The sequence below is a fragment of the Aegilops tauschii genome, chromosome 6, assembly GCF_002575655.3.
Source record: "Aegilops tauschii subsp. strangulata cultivar AL8/78 chromosome 6, Aet v6.0, whole genome shotgun sequence".
NCBI lineage: Eukaryota > Viridiplantae > Streptophyta > Magnoliopsida > Poales > Poaceae > Aegilops > Aegilops tauschii.
Genome location: NC_053040.3, coordinates 437189917 through 437207536, shown reverse-complemented (window position 1 = coordinate 437207536; position 17620 = coordinate 437189917). Strand labels below are relative to the sequence as shown.

The following is a 17620-nucleotide window of genomic DNA, read 5'->3' as shown; positions in this document are numbered from 1 at the left end:
CATGTTCTAGAAGTCATGTTAATAGACCATGATGAACCTACGAACTATGAGGAAGCGATGATGAGCACAGATTTCGACAGATGGCTTGAGGCCATGAAAATCTGAGATAGAATCCATGTATGAGAACAAAGTGTGGACTTTGGTGGACTTGCCCAATGATCGGCAAGCCATTGAGAATAAATGGATCTTCAAGAGGAAGACGGACGCTGATAGTAGTGTTACTATCTATAAAGCTCGACTTGTCGAAAAGGGTTTTTGACAAGTTCAAGATGTTGACTACGATGAGATTTTCTCACTCGTATCGATGCTTAAAGTCTGTCTGAATCATGTTAGCAATTGCGATGTTTTATGAAATCTGACAAATGGATATCAAAACTGCATTCCTTAATGGATTTATTAAAGAAGAGTTGTATATGATAAAACCAAAAGGTTTTTTCAATCCTAAAGGTGCTAACAAAGTGTGCAAGCTCCGGCGATCCATCTATGGACTGGTGCAAGCATCTCGGAGTTGGAATATACGCTTTGATAAATTGATCAAAGCATATAGTTTTATACTGACTTGCGGTGAAGCCTGTATTTACAAGAAAGTGAGTGGGAGCACTACAGCCTTTCTGATAAGTATATGTGAATGACATATTGTTGATCGGAAATGATGTAGAATTTTCTAGAAAGCATAAAGGAGTGTTTGAAAGGAGTTTTTCAAAGAAATACCTCAGTGAAGCTGCTTACATATTGGGCATCAAGATCTATAACGATAGATCAAGACGCTTGATAAGATTATTCAATGAGTACATACCTTGACAAGATTTTTTGAAGTAGTTCAAAATGGAATAGTCAAAGAAGGAGTTCTTGCCTGTATTCCAAGGTGAAAAGTTGAGTAAGACTCAAAACACGATCACGGCAGAAAATAGAAAGAGAATGAAAATCATTCCCTATGCCTCAGCCATAGGTTCTATAAAGTATGCTATTCTGTGTACCAAACCTATTGTGTACCTTGCCATGAGTTTGGCAAGGGGGTACGATATTGATCCAGGAGTGGATCACTTGACAGCGGTCAAAATTATCCTTAGAAGACTAAGGAGATATTCCTCGGTTATGGAGGTGATAAAGAGTTCATCGTAAAGAGTTACACCGATGCAAGATTTTACACCGATCCAGATGACTCTAAGTCTCAATCTGGATACATATTGAAAGGGGGAGCAATTAGCTAGAGTAGCTCCCTGCAGAGCATTGTAGACATAGAATATTTGCAAAATACATACGGCTCTGAATATGACAGACGCATTGACTAAGCTTCTCTCACAAGCAAAACATGATCACACCTTAGTACTCTTTGGGTGTTAATCATATAAGCGATGTGAACTAGATTATTGACTCCAGTAAAACCCTTTGGGTATTAGTCACATGACGATGTGAACTAATCACATGATGATGTGAACTATTGGTGTTAAATCACATGGCGATGTGAACTAGATTATTGACTCTAGTGCAAGTGGGAGACTGAAGGAAATATGCCCTAGAGGCAATAATAAAGTTGTTATTTATATTTCCTTATATCATGATAAATGTTTATTATTCATGCTAGAATTGTATTAACCGAAAACTTAGTACATGTGTGAATACATAGACAAAACAGAGTGTCCCTGGTATGCCTCTACTTAACTAGCTCGTTAATCAAAGATGGTCATGTTTCCTGACCATAGACATGTGTTGTCATTTGATGAACGGGATCACATCATTAGAGAATGATGTGATGGACAAGACCCATCCGTTAGCTTAGCATTATGATCGTTGAGTTTTATTGCTATTGCTTTCTTCATGACTTATACATGTTCCTCTGACTATGAGATTACGCAACTCCCGAATACCGGAGGAACACATGTCGAGAATAGGATTTGTCACTCCGATTGTCGGAGAGGTATCTCTGGGCCCTCTCGGTAATGCACATCACTATAAGCCTTGCAAGCAATGCGACTAATGAGTTAGTTGCGGGATGATGCATTACGGTACGAGTAAAGAGACTTGCCGGTAACGAGATTGAACTAGGTATGATGATACCGACGATCGAATCTCAGGCAAGTAACATACCGATGACAAAGGGAACAGCGTATGTTGTTGTGCGGTTTGACCTATAAAGATCTTCGTAGAATGTGTAGGAACCAATATGAGCATCTAGGTTCCGCTATTGGTTATTGACCGGAGATGGGTCTCGGTCATGTCTACATAGTTCTCAAACCCGTAGGGTCCGCACGCTTAATGTTCGATGACGATATGTATTATGAGTTATGTGATTTGATGTATCGAAGGTAGTTCGTAGTCCGGATGTGATCACGGACATGACGAGGAGTCTCGAAATGGTCAAGACATAAATAATGATATATTGGACGATGTTATTCGGACACCGGATGAGTTCCGAGGGTCATCGGATAAATATCGGAGTGCCGGAAGGGTTATCGGAACCACCGGAGAAGTAATGGGCCTTATTGGGCCCAGGGGAAAGAGAGAGGGGCAGCCAAGGGCCGGCCGCGCCCCCCCATGGGCCCAGTACGAATTGGACTAGGGGGAGGGGCAGCGCCCCCTCCTTCCTTCTCTTTCCCCTCTCCTTCCTTCTTCTCCTAGTTGGACTAGGAAAGGGGGATCCAACTCCTACTTGGAGTAGGATTGCCCCCCATGGGCGCGCCCTATGAGGCCCTGCCGGCCTCCCCCTTGCTCCTTTATATACGGGGGCAGGGGGCACCCCATAGACACACAAGTTGATTCTTAGCCGTGTGCGGTGCCCCCCTTCACAGATTTCCACCCCGGTCATATTGTCGTAGTGCTTAGGCGAAGCCCTGCATCGGTAACTTCATCATCACCGTCACCACGCCGTCGTGCTGACGAAACTCTCCCTCGGCTTCAGCTGGATCTAGAGTTCGAGGAACGTCACCGAGCTGAACGTGTGCAGATCGTGGAGGTGTCGTGCGTTTGGTACTTGATCGGTTAGATCGTGAAGACGTTCGACTACATCAACCACGTTACTTAACGCTTCCGCTTTCGGTCTACAAGGGTACGTGGACACACTCTGTCGCTCGTTGCTATGCATCACATAGATAGATCTTGCGTGATTGTAGGTAAATTTTTTGAAATACTGCGTTCCCAACATGAGCCTAAGGTCACAGGAGACGAGGCAAATCATTTGGCAGCTTTTTTCTCACAACATAGCCAACATCATTTCCTTGCTCTAAAAAAGAAAGGCAAATTCTTATTGTAAAAAAAGGGATAATGTCTTTATTTACCATTAGAAAGAGAATTTGATGCCATACAATGAACACGTGGTTTTCAAAGATTACGACCACGAGAGAACAAAAATACGAGGGGTTGTCCATAAAGTAAAAACAGTGCCACGTGTTGGTCACTGTATTTGAGTCAAAAGCTCACTTTGGTTATTGTACAAGTCTAGAAATGGGGAGCAAAGGAAGAGGCAGGCTGAGCTGACTCTTGTTCAATATCATTCTCATGATGTGTGGTGCAAAGAGAAGCTAAACGAAGGATACAAAGGAGGTTGCCGGTTAAGGGCAAATGCAATCTCTGAGCCAGTTGGAGGAAAAAGTCTTTTTTGACCCCTTTGATTTGCCTTATCACTACAGCCACGGATTGAGCGAAAGCTGCCCAAATGAAGATCAAATCACGTCCCACCTTATTCTCAAACCTGGTGGCTCGCTTGATTGGCAGTCCTGTAAGCTCATCTTGCATACAAATTTTGGGGGTACCAGGGCCTGCATCCACCAAGAACATTTCTTCCCTTAAGCGTAAGCGTAAAACTGAAGATTGTGAGGCGTTTCCACTACATAATAAGAAACTAGAATTAGATCTTGATCGACTCCAATAGATGCTCATCATAAGCTTTTTTTCTTAAAAATATATGACCAATACGATCACTATATACAACTTGAGGTAATTATATGCTCACTGTATTGCTTCGTATTTTTGCTACTTTTACGGGTCAAATTACCTACACGGCAAATAATGCAGCCTAGTCAGCCAACGTCCTCTCCCTACCTTTACGCAGGTCCCAACTATCAGTAGGTTGAATAAGAAATGAATAGGAAAAACTATGCAACAGTAGTGGGGATTCAAACCAGGGACCTGTCGTCGCTGACGCCCAGACGAGCCAGTCGATTGAACTACCAGCTCATTGTGATAACTTACAAATAACTAGAGCGCGACCGGAGACGGATTTGTGGTCTATGGAGACATCTACACCCTATATGAGAAAAAATAGTAATTCAACAAAAAGTCAAAAATTCTTGAAAATATTTTTGAAATAAACTTGACCTTCTATTGTACTCGTGAGAAAAAATCCAGAAAAAGAAAATCTCCCTTTGACTTCTTTTCAGAAAAGACAAATTTTTGGCTAAAATAGTGGGAATAGTGACCTATAGTAGCAAATAATTTTTGTCTTTTTTGCTCTGAGGTCAACTTTTGTTTTTTTTCAGCAAAATGTATGTGCATCTAGTGCCCCTTAGTGATTTTGGTGTATTGAAGACTTATAGGTTAAGTGACTAATGTGTTTATGAGTGTACACAGGTCTATAAGTCTATGAGGAGTTTGATATTTACAGAGAAAGTTGACCCCTAAAAATGAATGTCCTCTACTGAAGACTTTTTGAAGACTTTGAAAGTGAAGAAATTGGTGTGACCCTGAAGACTTGGTATTCATTTGAGGAACATGAAGCGTGAAGACTTTTGTTTTCGTAGTTTCATTTTCTCTTTCTCGAGTCATAGGAAACACCGTACTGTTAAAGGGGGTCGAGGAAATACTAAGGAAAAATTTCCAAGTGATGCTCAACTCAAAATTCTACACCTACCAATCCCTTCGAGTGAAACCATTGGAAATCTCATATAGTTCAGTCATATTCTTCAATGACAGAGACGAAGTTCTTCTGATCTCTGAGGAATTTGTTCTGACTGAGGAGTTAGGAATTCGCCAGTGCGGATTGCCTACAAGTTAGGAACATGGTAGCCCTGAGGAAGCTGATACTCAAAATTTCGACCGTTGCTGTGCTGTGCGCCAGCTGTCCCAAAATATCTACCCACCTAACGGTCATATCATTGAAGGGCATTTATGTCTTATCATGTCGGGCTGCTCCCTAGGCTATAAATAGCCACCCCCTACAACCACTAGCTAGTTGGCTGCTCCGAGAGAAACTGACACTTGTCATTTGAGAGCATCCCATCCTCCGAGGACTTTGAGCGAAAATCATCAAGTGAGGAAACCCAAACCCAAACACCTACAAACCCAAGGTGATTGAGCATCACTGAAGAGATTGATCTTGCGTAGATCCGACGCTTGTTACCTTTGAAGACTGTGCTTCTTCCAGACGGTTAGGCGTCATGGTCTGAGCGTCCAAGAGGAAATTGTGGATCGCCGAGTGACCGAGTTTGTGAAGGTTTGGAAGTCACCTGAAGACTTACCACGAGTGATTGGGTGAGGTCTGTGTGACCTTAGCTCAAGGAGAATATGGTGAGGACTGTGTGTCCTCAGGTTTAAATACCTAGCCGCTCCAACCAGACATACAACTGACACAACAGTTGGAACTAGTCTACCAAATCATTGTCTTCACCGAGCTTACTGGTTCTATTTCCTCAACACTTTCATTTCCTCATTACTGTGTTGTGTGCCGTTCATATCTGTTTGAAGACTTTGACTGGAGACTTTCTCAATTTTCTCAGTTCAATTTCTTCAGTCTGTTTGTCTTCATCCTGTGTTTACGCTTTCTGTACTCTGTGCTTGTCTTCATTCCATCATGATGACCATGCTTATGTTCTGCTATGTTTACATCTGAGTACTTATTCCGCTGCAAGTAGTTCTTCGCTTAGGAATTTCCTCACCCTGAAATTCCTCAGTGAAGAATACATAAAAATCGCCTATTCACCCCTCTAGTCGACTTAATGCACTTTCAATTGGTATCAGAGCAAGGTACTCCCTTGTTCTGTGTGATTTTGGTTTAACCACCTGGAGTTTTAGTTATGTCGATCGCAGGTATGATCAACGTCTCTGCTGGGTGTCCTACCTTCGATGGGACGGACTACCCCTACTGGAAGAATAAGATGCGAATGCATCTTGAGGCAATTGATAACGATCTCTGGTATGTTGTGGAAAATGGTGTTCCCTCAGTCTCACCTTCTCTGGACGCTACTGATGTGAAGAGATTCAAGCAAATCGATTCACAAGCGAAGAACATCATATGTGGCCATCTGAGCAAAGGGCAGTATGGAAGAGTGAGTGCTTTGGAAACTGCTAAGCTTATCTGGGATAGGCTGTCCAAGGTCAATGAAGGAGTCTCAACTCAACGTGACTCTCGAGTTGACTATCTTCGCAATATCTTCAACCACTTCAAAAGACTCGACAACGAAAATGTTCAGCAAACCTTCGATTGCCTCACTGACATCTCAAATGACCTTCAAGCACTTGGTGCCACTGACATCACCGACCATGAGGTGGTGAAGAAGTTGCTGAGATCGCTTGATTCCTCATTTGATACTCTGGCACTAATGATACAAGAACGTGCAGATTACAAGTCACTTGATCCCGCTGATATCCTCGAGAGGCTAAACACTCATGAGTTCCAGCTTGCTGAGAAGAGAGATCTCTATGGTTTGAGCTATGGCAGATCACGTGCCCTGAAGGCCAAGGCTGTCTCTGAATCTGAAGGTGAAGATTCTGGTAGTAGCCTTGGTGATCCTGAAGAACTGAGCCAGGAGCTAGCACTGCTCGTGAAGAAATTCCAGAAGTTCTCAAGACGTGGTCGTTTTGGAAAATCATCAAGGAGTAATGATTCCTCATCCAGTGACTACAAGAAGAAACCTGGTCACTACATTCAAGGTTGTCCTCAGTGGGAAAAGGAGTCAAAGAAGAAGAAATACAAGGATTACAGTTCTGATGACGCGAAGAAGAAGAAGAAATCTTGAAAGTCTTCATCATCAAAATCCTCGAAGTCTTCATCTCACAAGAAGAGCAGCTCCAAGAAGGCTCGGGCATTTATTGGCAAGGAAATGGACTCTGAGGCTGAATCTGAGGAACATGAGGAAGAGGAGGCATCTGAGGAGTCCGAATCTGGTGTGGCGAGCCTAGCCCTCGCTACTGCATTCGTCAGCAAGTCCATCTTCAACTCTAAAGAAAATGGCTTCACCAACAAGGCTGATGAAGGCAATGATGACTACACTCCCACCTATTGCTTCATGGCAAAGGGTGCCAAGGTATTCAAATACCCCTCCTCTGAATCAAGTGAGGATGAATCTGATGAAAACCTCAAGCCTAGCTATTCTAAACTTGCTAAGATTGCTGTGAAACAACAAAAGGCTTTTGAAAAGGTTCAAAATATGCTAGACAAAAGTGATGATATGTTAGGTGAAGAAATGGATCGCACTAAAACCTTGACTGAAAATCTTCAGAGACTTCAGTCTAAGTTTGACAATCTTCAAAGTCATCATAACACTCTCTTATCTGATCATGAGAAGCTTTCTGATGAATTTCTTCAAAGAAAGCAAGATCTTGAAAAGCTAAGGGAGAGTTATGAAGATCTTCAGAAGGTGCGCGATTCATTAGTTGCTCAACGTATCAGCGCTACCCAGGAAGAATTCGTTCCTCCATGTTTAAAGTGCATTGAACGTGAAACTGCTAATTCTTCACTTGAATGTTCAAATGCTTCTTCTGCTACAAATTCTTCATCTGTCTCTGCTATCACTAATCCCTCATCTGAGGACATTGCTAGTATCACTGATGATGCAGGGCTGAAGGAATTGTATGTGACAGGCATGTACAAAAGCCTCAAAGGGCATCAGACTCTTTGTGATGTGCTTAAAAAGCAGATCCTCAACAGGAACCCTAGGAAAGAGGGTATTGCCTTTGAGAGGAAAATCAATGCTGGCGGAACATATTGGAAGCCTGAGCAGTACCCCAAAACCTCATGGGTTGCTGCAAAGGGACCTCCAGTTGATCCATCCAATTTATCTGGCTTTACATGTGAATCTCCTCAGTCTTCTGATGAGTCATTTGACTCCAACTATAAACTGTTCAAAAATCAGAATGGTGAAGTATTTGCTAGATATGTTGGCACTAACTGCAGGAACGGCTCTCCTATGAAGAAAATCTGGGTTCCCAAAAGGTACCTTGAAAATCTTCAGGTGAATGTCCTCATGACACCACCTGTGAAGAATAGGAACCCCAGATCAAATTCCTCATATGGACCAAATTCCTCACATGGATCAAATTCCTCAAAAGGATCAAAGTCCTCATATGAACATCATCGTGCTAACACCTCTGTTTCGCAGGGAAGAGCTAAGGGCTATGAATATGAGCATTATTCTTCTAACCATTATGTTCATAAGTCCTCGAAGAATTTCTCTGCTTATTCATATGCTTATCCTAACCCCTCTTATGTGAAACAAAGTGGAATGGCTTCTATGCCACCTTTCTCTTATGGAGCTCGCAGAATGATGAACTCTTTGCCACCCCTTCAGATGTGGGTGGTGAAGAAAAGGAACTAACCTCTTATGCAGGGACAGGTCTCCAGACGCACTTAAACGTCTGAAGAATTTGCTGGAGAGCTGTATATGCTTGAAAGGATGCAAGCTAATCATGAAGAAATGAACTTTCATTTATCACATCCTCACTCTATGTTACCTGTTCCATTGACTTGATGAATTTGATGTCATATTCTTCACTGATGAAGTATACGAGTTCGTAAGCTGCACTAATTCATCTGCAGGATGATCAACCCAAAGCCACTGAGTGGGTCCTCCATAGTGGATGTACAAATCACATGACTGGTGACAAGAATCTATTGATGGATGCTCCCTTATCTCTGTCACATCTGAAGCATATTAACTTTGCTGACAAAGGCAAAAGCAAGGTATTGGGTCTAGGTAAGGTTGCGATCACAAAGGATCGACACATGGACAAAGTCATGCTTGTCGAGTCCTTAGGATACAATCTCATGTCTGTCTCAATGCTTTGTGATCTTGATATGGTTGTTGTCTTTGGCAAGTATCGTTGTGTTGTGATCATGGAAGCTGACAATTCCAAAGTCTTGGAAGGCTTTAGGAGAGGAGATCTGTATATTGTTGATTTCTCTACAGGACCACAACCAGCTGTGTGCCTACTTGCAAAAGCTTCAGAAGGCTGGCTATGGCATCGACGACTTGGTCATGCAGGCATGAGGAATTTGCAGACGCTCGCGAAGAAGAAACATGTCATTGGCATTGAAAATGTCAAATTCCTCAAGGATCACTTGTGTGGAGCATATGAAGCTGGAAAGATGACCAAGGCCAAGCATCTAGCGAAGAGTATCATGACTACTACTCGACCATTTGAATTGCTTCACATGGATCTCTTTGGTCCTAGTCATTATTCAGCAGTGACAAATGATGCATCTCTATATGGCTTTGTTATTGTTGATGATTACTCTCATTACACATGGGTGCATATTGTCACTTACAAACATGAGGTGCAGGAAGTCTTCAAACGATTTTCCTCGAGGGCTTCAACCAACTTTGGTGTGAAGATCAAGCACATCAGAAGTGACAATGGAATTGAGTTCAAGAACTTTGGTCTTGATGAACTTGGTATTACTCACGAGTCATCTGCTCCTTATACTCTTCAGCAGAATGGCGTCGTGGAGCGCAAGAACAGGACTCTTGTTGAGATGGCTCGCACTATGCTTGATGAATACAAGACACCTCATCGCTTCTGGATTGAGGCAATTGATACTGCGTGCCACATCATCAACAGAGTATATCTTCACAAATTCTTCAAGAAGACTACATATGAACTCCTCACTGGCAAGAAACCCAATGTGAGTTATTTCAAAGTCTCCGGTGCTAAATGTTGGATTAGAGATCCCCATCATAATTCTAAATTTGCACCGAAAGCACATGAGGGTTTTATGCTTGGTTACGAAAAGGACTCGCACACCTACAGAGTCTTCAACAACGTTCATCACAAAGTTGTTGAAACTGTAGATGTGCGGTTCGATGAAACCAATGGCTCGCAAAGAGAGCACCTACCTTCTGTGATAGATGAACCAGCACCTGAGGAAACTATCAAGTTCAAAGCTACTGAGGATGTCATTCCTACCAAAGAATCAGCTGAAGAAATCATTCCAGAACGTGAAGAACGTCGAGCTGATGCACCTGAGGAAAATGGTGCTGAAGAAAATGCTGATCAAATTCCTCGACGACAACCAGCTCATTCTCGCATCGCAAACGAAGTGCAGATTGAGAAAATCATCAGCGACATCAACATTCCAGGTCCTCTCACATGCTCAAAAGCTTCACATTTGTCTAACTTTTGTGGGCACTTTGCTTTCGTCTCTATCACAGAGCCCACTAAGGTAAACGAAGCATTTTTGGAGCCTGAGTGGATTCAAGCTATGCAAGAAGAATTACATCAGTTCGAGCTCAACAACGTTTGGGAATTGGTCAAACGTCCAGATCCTCGCAAGCACAATATCATCGGCACAAAGTGGATCTACCGCAACAAGCAAGATGAAAATGGCCTTGTGGTGAGGAATAAGGCACGGCTTGTAGCTCAAGGCTACACACAGGTTGAAGGAATTGATTTCGATGAAACTTTTGCACCTGTTGCTAAACTTGAGGCTATTCGCATATTACTTGCTTATGCTAACCATCATGATATCACTTTATACCAAATGGATGTGAAAAGTGCATTCCTCAATGGTAAGCTTGAGGAAGAAGTATATGTTGCTCAACCCCCAGGTTTTGAAGACCCAAAGAATCCTGACAAAGTCTTCAGACTCAATAAGGCCCTCTATGGCCTCAAGCAGGCCCCTTGGGCGTGGTATGATACTTTGAAGGAATTCCTCATGAAGAAAGGCTTCAAACCCGGTTCACTTGACCCTACTCTTTTCACTAAATCTTATGATGGTGAATTGTTTGTGTGCCAAATATATGTTGATGATATTATCTTTGGCTGTATTGACCAACGTTATACTGACGAATTTGGTTATATGATGAGGGAGGAATATGAAATGTCTATGATGGGAGAATTGAAATTCTTCTTAGGTCTTCAAATTCGTCAACAGCGCAATGGCATATTCATATCTCAGGCGAAATACCTCAAGGACGTATTGAGGAAATTCGGCATGCAAGATTGCAAAGGCGTCAAAATTCCTATGCCCACAAATGGCCATCTATGCACTGATGAAAATGGTATTGACTTCGATCAAAAGGTATACCGCTCCATGATTGGCTCTTTATTGTACTTATGTGCATCTAGGCCAGACATTATGCTTAGTGTTTGCATGTGTGCCCGATTTCAAGCTACACCAAAGGAATCACACCATAAGCCTGTGAAGCATATTCTTCGATATCTAGCTCACACACCAACACTTTGATTATGGTACCCCAAGGGCTCGACTTTTGATCTCATTGGATATTCAGACTCTAACTATGCTGGTGATCGTGTGGACCGCAAGTCAACATCTGGCACATGCCATTTCCTCGGACGATCCTTGGTCTGCTGGTCCTCGAAGAAACAGAACTGCGTATCACTGTCTACTGCTGAAGCTGAGTACATTGCTGCTGGTTCTTGCTGTGCTCAATTGCTATGGATGAAGCAAACTCTCAAGGACTATGGCGTCAACGTGAAGAATGTGCCTCTCTACTGTGACAATGAGAGTGCCATCAAGATTGCTCATAACCCAGTTCAGCACTCGAAGACAAAGCACATTCAGATTCGTCATCATTTTCTTCGTGATCATGTGTTGAAGGGTGACATTTCTATTGAGCATGTGAAGACTGAAGAACAGCTAGCCGATATCTTCACAAAGCCCTTGGATGAGAAGAGATTTAGCAAGTTGCGGTGTGAGCTAAATATCTTAGAATCTTCGAATGTTCTTTGAAAAGGACACTCATCCTAACACTTATGCAAAATCGATGACTTAGATGTGCAACACATGAAGAAACGTTTTTCTTCAATCAATGAAGACTAACACTCTAAGTGTGAAGAAATTAACGAAGAATTTGATTCTCAGAGCCCTACGACAATTGTACGCGGTGTCTGAAATCATCATTCTTACACGGTGGGTCACGCCACCACCAAAAGTTGAAAATCATCAATTTGAGTTTTTCATCATTTTTGAAATTCCTCGGTTGTTCTATTTCTTCAAACTTTGCAATGTCTTCACCGTTTCCGTCGTTTTTCTTCATTGGCTATATATATATATGAGTTTATGTCCTCTATAGCATTCACTTATTGCTATTTCTTCAAAAAAAAAAATTCTGCTAAGTGAATGTGATCGGACCCTTCCCCTCTATGCTATACTCAACCCAATCTATTCACAAATTCTTCATGTGCGTTCTATTTGAAACTCGTTCAAAATCTTCACTGTGTCCTTGTCAGATGAAGAATTTGCGAACGGAACTTTAAACTTATCTTATCTAAATTTCGGCGTTGCCGCTCAAACTGTTCCACATCCCATGATAATACTTATCTATTCATCCATGATCTCACACGATCGCCACCTCTCAGTATGTGGGTGACACATGTCAAGCGAATGAGAAGGGTCAGGGGCACGTTCGTCCAATTTCTTCGGGCGAACAGTTTTTCACTACGACTATAAATACCCCTCCCCTTCCTCATTTCGTTTTTACTCCGCTCGACCTCACTCCCGCTCAAGCTTCCCAAAACCTAGCGTCGCCGCTACTTCATCATCGCTGGTGAGGAAGAGCTTCACTGCCTCGACCTCGTTGCCGTCGTACTCGCGCCGGCTGCGGATTTCTTCACTCCGCCGTCGCCGTAGCTGTCTTCCTCTGCCAAGTTAGGGCGTGGAAGATCTGAACTGACGAACTTCACATCTACACTTCCCAGTTCGTCGTGTTCTTCGTCCAGGGTAATTAAAAGTTACTTTTACTACCCTCGTTGATTCGAATGTTTTCTACAAAATCTTCAAAAGGTGTTTATTCTTCAAATCTTCACACACTAAACACCTCACATAACATCTGCTCTTGATCTGTTTCCCTAAGCAACGTTTTTCTTCAAGATTCCTCAATTGTGTGGGTTTTTCAATCTGTAAAACTCTGGAATCTAAGACAAAGAAAGCTTAGTGAAATTCTTCAAGACTCATCTGGTCAAATTCCTCAAACTTGTTCGTTTTGCAAAACCTTCTGAGAACGCATATGACCTCTCCAAATTCCTCGCAACTATACTCTGTTGACAGGTACTCATGTCAGCTGCTGAATCTCTAGGTTCTCATCAACTTAACTCATTTGCAGCGTTCCTCGAAGAAAAGTTGCACACCTCTTCAGAGAATTCCATTGCTCAGATTCCTCAGCTGAAGAAAATGGCTGATGGTAAGAAGCCACAGAAGGGAGGAAAGAGGCCTGAGGTCAACACAACGTTTGAAATCCCTGATGACATCTATGCTGGGTACTGCACACCCCCTGAGGAAACCAAGAATGAGCGCAAGGTGCGCATTCAAAAGATTGAGAGGAGATGGGCAAGAGAGTGGAGGGAGTACAGATATGTTACTCCTAAATACATGAAGAAATTCGCTGTTACCCCTCCATGCTCAAGACCTCCATTGGCACCTGGCCAAGTAGCAGATCCCACCAGCCTCAAACGCGGTGAGGACTATCCTGATGAATGGGCCAAGCGCCAGGCCAAACTGGCCAAACAGGCAAAAGAAGCAGTGAGGAAATTTAATGAAGACTCTGCTGCTGCTGCTACCACTGTTGAGGCCTCTGCAAGCAAGCCAAAGAAGGCCATGGCAAAGAAGCCTGCTCATAAGCCAAGTGCTTCACCCTCAATGCCCTCACGGCCAAGTTCCTTAGCAATGCCCTCACGACCAGATTCTTCAAAGCCCTCATGGCCAATTCCTCAAGCTGCTCCAGCTCCTCCGTCAAAATCCTCAGCACCTGTGCATCTCGCCACGTGCCAAAGGACGACAGGCATCTCCATTGCCTCAGGAGCTTCTGCTAGTTCTTCAGCTACACCAAATTCCTCAACAGGCCCCTCTCTGCTGAAGAAAAAGACCACTGCTGGACGAGGCTCTCGACCAAGTCCTCACAAGAAGCAGGTCGCTTTTCAAGTACTGTCCGAAGATGACGAAGCTGATGATGAGGAATTTTCCAAAATCATCAGAGACAGGCAGATCAAGGCCGCTAGAGCCAAAGGCAGCAATGTGCCAATGATAGTGGATCCAAAGTTGATCCTAGACTTCATCGACCTATGGCACAAGGACCCCAACACACCTTTGCCGGAGATGAACCTCACTCCTGGTCAAAGTCATGTTTTGACTGCCTTCATTGAAGAGGAAAAATGGAAATTTGAACAAGGAAGGAGAGTGAAGAAAGCGCAGTACAAGAAAGAGCGCTTTCTGAAGCAAAATGTTCTGAAGCTTTCACCTGAAGAACTCGTTGCTTTGCAAGCAGAGATCAAGAAATTGAGTGATGAATTTGATCGTTACTATGCTGACTGGCTTGGAGCCAAAGTCATATTTGTGAAGATAACTGAGAAGTTCACCTCCAATGTTGCAGCCCCATCGCAACAAGAAAATCCTCAGGCTGAGGCATCTGCTCAGCCTACAGAAGAACATGCCAGCACCGCTGATGAAAATCAGGCTGCTGAAGAAACTCAGAGTACCAGGGCTGATGACTGCATTCCAGCCGCTGAAGAAATTGCCAGGGCAACCACTATTGTTTCGCCTGAAGAAAATGCCAGGACAGCTGAAGCTACAATGGCTGTGCCTGAAGAAAATGAAGAAGTCAGGGCAACTGCAACAGTTGTGCCTGAAGTAATTGAACCAAATTCCCCTGCTCCTCCTGCACCTACTCCAACTCCAATCCTTCCATCTGCATCAGATGTGAAGAAGACCAAGGCTGCAGAACGTGCAGCTGTGAAGAAAAGGAAGGCATCAACTTCATCAGATTCTTCAGCTCCGAAGAAGATGAAGCCTATGACTAGTTCTTATGAAAATCCAATTGATGTTGTTCCTGTCTCATCCATGCCATCAAAGGACCTTGTTCCTTTTGATGAAGAATATGAGATCCCAAGTGGATCAGATGATGACATTCCTTGTGCTGCTTCGTCAGAGCAGTTGAATGAAGAAATTGAAGTGGATGCAATCCCTTCAACCCCACTAGTCTCATCACCCATGCCTCAGTTCACTGCTGAAGAGGCCGGCGTTGAAGAAAAGGAAGAAGAAGAAGACATGGACATTGGATGCACTACACCAGTGTTGAATGATGACTTTTGGGAAAGTCAGCACCCCAACTCTCCTCTGTTCACACCTCTGCAACAAATTCCTTAGTCCCCTGTCAATATTGAAGTACAAATGGGATCTGAAGAACCTCGTGCAACCCCGTCTGCCCATGAAGAGATTCCAGCCACTAGTGCTGAAGAAAATGTTAATGAAGAAGTGAAGACCCAGGCTGCCACTGAAGAAGAAGCTGAAATTCCTCAGCCTGTGGAACCTGAGATTGTGATTCCTCAGGTGGTGATGCAATTGACTGATACTCCTCACCCCAAACCAAAGGATCCCTTCTCGAAGAAGCAGAAATTCAAGGTTGATGACTTCTTCGGCGAGCATGTGTTCTTCACTGACTTCAATCCATATGACTCTGCTCGTCTTAGAAGGAAGCGCTTCTGGACTGCCAGCCAGGCCAATTTCTATTCTTCACTGCTCTTCAACAAGGATAAAGTCTTCGACCACGAGCATATTCCTCACGTGGACATGGAATCCCTGCCATGCTTCAACCCTGTCCTCAGTGTGTTTCATGATGCAGGGCCGCTCAACTTTTGCTCCGACATTGTTGATTGGAATGAAGAGCTTATTCTTCAGTTCTACGCAACACTGCACGTCACCGGTGATGCTGACGATATCAACACTTGGGTGTTGGACTGGATGACCGAAAACACTCATTACAAAGCACCGGCCTCTGAATTACTTCATGCCCTGCCAATCAGTCCTCCCCTTGAAGGAGCTCGTTGTCTGTACCATGAGCCCGAACTCACTGCCCATTATATGTAAGTGCTAATGAAGCCTCTGAAGCCCAGTCAAGCCCCAAGGACAAAATTCCTCGTGAAGGAATTGCTATACGTGCCAAGAACTGTCTATCGCATCCTGACGAAGACTTTGAGTCCTATCAAAGGCCACGACTCATCCGATGAGGAAGTTGTTGGCATCATGAAGAATCTGCTATTCAACATCATGCATGGCATTCCTGTCAATTTTCACGATTTCTTCAAGAGGACTCTGGCAAATGTTGCACTCTCTCCGTTTGAGTTGAAGCTTTATGCTCCTTGGATTATGAGATTCCTCAGAACAAGGTCTTCACTCAACTACAAGGCTGATTTTCAGAATCATCTCAGCTACTTGCCCCCAATTGAAGTCCTCAAGCGGACATATTCCTCGGCTGATGGAAAGGGCAAGGCACCTACTGTTATTGATGAAGGCATTCGTCCATTGGATGGTCAGTTTCGCAAAGCTGCATCTTATTCCACCAATGATGACTCTGCCACTCATGACTCAGCTGCCAACGCATCCAAGCCAAATCCTCAAGCCACAACTCCAAGGGTGATGACTGACCATGAGCTTCTTCTTAGTCTTCACCAGAAGGTGGATCGGAACCATAAATGGGTTAAGCGTCAGTTTGGTTCTATTCTTCACAACATGACTGCTACACATAATGCAGTGAAGAAAAACCATTACTACCCCATGAAGTCTTCGGTCGCACCTGGGTTGTCTTATCACATTTGTATGGTGAAGATGATCTGAAGCAAATGGGTCTCAAGGAGGACTTTGACTGGTCTGCACCTCCACCAAAGAAATTCAAGAAGGTCAAGGTTCCTTCCTTGGTGGCCAGCTCATGTTCTTCATCACGCGACACCGACGAGTATGAAGACTTGGACGACACTACGGCAGGCCCTACTACAACAAACGACCCCAACAACGTTGGCGCTCCTCCATCAACATGATATTCTTCAGGGGCGTTAGTCCTCATTTTTTCGATCCTTTTGGTCACTCGATGACAAAGGGGGGGGGGGGAATTTGAGTTAGTCTTCAAGCGGGTCTACTTATATGGGCGTTTTTGTTCAAAGTTGCAACTCTCGTTCTTCTGAGACTTTATTTGATCGAGTTGTAAACTTAAACTCTATCGTGGCCTGATACTTTTGCTGAGCTTTTCTGCATGCTTATTCCTCATTAATGCTAATGCACGCATGCTGAATTACATCAGTCACCATATTTCATCATGCATTTCAAATTCTTCATATTATATGTCAAATGCGTGTATGAATTACAAGATAGAGGGGGAGATCTCCATGATTCTACTCTTCAAGTGTGCATTGCTTCAAAAGCAAATTCCTCACTATGCACATCTTCAGGGGGAGTTCGTCTATATCTTGCAATCAAATTCCTCAATATCAGTATTTACACTTCTTATGTTTATCCCCGTTGAAAACTTAACCTATATTGTCATCAATCACCAAAAAGGGGGAGACTGTAAGTGCATCTAGTGCCCCTTAGTGATTTTGGTGTATTGAAGACTTATAGGTTAAGTGACTAATGTGTTTATGAGTGTACACAGGTCTATAAGTCTATGAGGAGTTTGATATTTAC

At 43.4% G+C, this 17620-nt stretch overlaps 1 long non-coding RNA gene across 4 annotated transcripts in view; it reads right to left on the bottom strand.

The window, feature by feature from the left end:
- LOC109746822 (uncharacterized) overlaps nucleotides 1-17620 on the bottom strand; it is a 43817-nt gene that overhangs the window by 5505 nt on the left and 20692 nt on the right. Inside the window, exon 5 of one of the 4 annotated variants that reach the window (XR_012188093.1) lies at nucleotides 3316-3755. The exons of 2 other annotated variants lie outside the window; for them this stretch is intronic. This is a non-coding gene — a long non-coding RNA (uncharacterized lncRNA). Of the gene's footprint in view, nucleotides 1-3315; nucleotides 3824-17620 lie in introns of those variants that run through there. One more of the 4 variants, XR_012188092.1, reaches the window with a different exon arrangement.